The sequence below is a fragment of the Ochotona curzoniae genome, unplaced genomic scaffold, assembly GCF_017591425.1.
Source record: "Ochotona curzoniae isolate NIBS_2020 unplaced genomic scaffold, NIBS_Ocur_1.0 contig_1302, whole genome shotgun sequence".
Classification (NCBI taxonomy): domain Eukaryota; kingdom Metazoa; phylum Chordata; class Mammalia; order Lagomorpha; family Ochotonidae; genus Ochotona; species Ochotona curzoniae.
Window position 1 is genome coordinate 16242599 of NW_024465035.1, and position 2758 is coordinate 16245356.

Below are 2758 nucleotides of genomic sequence, written 5' to 3' on the forward strand. Positions count from 1 at the left end.
CTGGCATGTGGCCGGTGGATCCTTGAGGCGAGGTGTAGGTCTGCGTACAGGAAGCCTTTGTTCTCCCCTCCACCCAGCGCCCCGGCAGCCTGTGTGTAGTACAATGTGGGGAGCCGCCGTGCCTCTCTGATGCTCACTGTCCACTCTTCACGCCCCTCGGCTCCAGCTGGTGTGAAAGGTCAGACCGCTTTAACCTTTTAGTATTTTGTCCTTGCAACAGAATCAACTTTTGCCTCCACGCTGCTGCTATTCCTGCTGCTCAGTGTTGTCCCTGTTCTCCCTGAGTGACCTTGATTCCTTGCAATGTTTATAGGTGTGATTTTTATTAGGTTATGTTTCTAGCTTTTATTCCAGTTGTCTTTTATAAGCTTGACTTGCCAGGAAAAAAAATACCCAATCAAATATTGCTGTATTATCACATTTTTATAAAGTTGAATTGTTTCTCTTGCGTGCTGCTGCTGTTTTCTGTATTTCTAATCTCTGCTCAGAGAGTAAAGAGATGAATCTGAGAAGTGCTTCCCCTTCTGGCCAGCTGTTTGAAGCTGGCTGGGCTTGGAGTTCACTTTGGCCTCTGAAAGTAGGAAATCCAGAAACAGGGCAGGGTCTCCCAGGAGGTTGGGGGGTTTCTAAGGCTGGCCCCACACACATTCGTCTCAGTTTGGGAGTACCCAAGCCAGCAGGCCGGCACTGTGAGCAGGTCTGTCAATGCTGTGAGCCGGGGCTCCCTCCCAAGGAAAGCTGCCCTGTTAGGCAAGCGTCCTGGGATCGAATCCCTCTCCTGCCCTTCCTGAATCATATAACCTGGGATGAGTCAGCTCAATTCACCACTGAGCACTTCAGTGTGGCTCCTGCTATGGGAGTGGGACAGAAATGTGGAGAAACAGCGATGCTAGAGATATGAATTCTATGTGTAATGTCGGCATTTGCCCAACATAGCTGGGCCTCAGCTTCCCCTTCTGGGAAACTGGTGTAAGACCTGTACAGTCTGATGCAGAGCTGTTAACGTGCCTTTGAATACACAGCTCAGGTCTTAGTGCTGTGATGTTAGGGATTGCTGGTGGCAGGCAGCGGGGCAAGCTTCAGAACCTACGCTTCAAGGTGAAAAAAGCTCAGCACTGGACAGATCATCCTGCCACCTCGGCCTGTCCCATAGAACTGGCGGAGACCCCCTCCCCCTCTCTCACTGCAGTAGCCCTCAGAGAAGGGATGTGGAGATTGGGAGAGGAGATGGAATTAGGAGAAGGATCAGCCCAGCCCCCCCTGATGGAGACTTGCCTGGGTGTACAGAGGATGGGAGTGTATATTGGGGAGCCCCAAGGCCCCTCTGTGCTTTAGCAATTCATCAAGAGGGAATCCAGGACTCAGTCTGCATGCAGTGGTTGTCACAGCTCTTGATTTATTGTAGCAAAAGCAAAGCACATGGCATGAGCCAAGGGAAGTAGCAGTACATGGGATGCAGCCTGGGGCATACGAGGGGCAGGCTGTCAGGAGCTTGTTCCTTCATCACAAAGAATGTGGCCCAGCAGCAAAGCTGTCAAAACTGAGAACATGTGAAATGCTACCACTCAGGGGAGCTTATTGGAGAGAACGGCCCATAGTCGTCCACAGGGAATGGTCATGGAGGTGTTTTCTGCCCAGCACGTACCAGAGCAGAGTCTCCGAAGGAGCACAGACATTGAGCAAAGAGCACATTGTGCGTACACTTCAGGCGCTGTGAGACATGCTGGTCCTGCTGGGAATGGAGCGAGCCCTCTCCGTTGTTCCAGACCACAGCCGAGGGCCAACTTCCTGAGCCGGCCTTTCAGATGACAGCAGACAGGCCTGCTGTGGCCACAGTTTGCCTCAAAGGGGAATTTGCCCAAGTAGGGGTTTTGCCATGATTGCCCCCCTCGTTCACCTTACAGGGACCCTTCAAGTGCATGTGCTAACGTTGTACCACGTGTCAAAGAGGGTACACATTCAGGGACAGTGCATCTTCTAAAATCCTAGCTCAAAACACCCATTTTTCCCCCCTGACCTGGCATTGTTGCATAGAGTTAAGCTGTTACCTGCAATGCCGGCATTTCATATGAGCTGCGGGTTGAGTCCTGCCTGCTACACTTCCAATCCGGCCCCGTGGTAAGGTGCATTTAAAAGCAACAAAGGACATTCCAAGTGCTTGGGTCCCTGCACCTGTATGAGAGACTGTCTGAAGCTCCTGGCTCCTGGCTTCAGCCTGGCCCAGCCTCTACCATTGCTGCTGTCTGGGGAGTGAGACCGTGGATGGAAAATGGAAGATCTCTTTCTCTGTACCTCTGCCTTCCGAATCAATCAATCAATCAATCTTTAAAACAAAGAAAATACCACCTCCAACAAAACAGATTTTCCCAGTGGCTTCAACATTAATCACATGTCCTTTTAACCAGTGGTAACCAGTGGGAATGTTCGGCTCCTTTGAGGTCTGAAGAGGGACGAGCCCTCTCCTCCTCTTTCTCCTTTACTCATGTTTGGGCCTGGCCACTCATTCTTTCTTTCTTTCTTTTTTTTTCTTTTTTATTAATTGTATTGCATTATGTGACACAGTGTTATAGGCACTGGGATTCCCCCCACCCCTCCCCAAACCCTCTCCCCAAGGTGGATTTCTCCACCTTGTTGCATTACCACAGTTTGAATTCAGTTGAGGTTCTTTCATTGGAAGTATTTACCAAGCATAAAGTCCAGCATCTTATTATCCTAGTGAGTTCAACAATTTCTTGGTGAGACCATCTCTGGTCTGAAG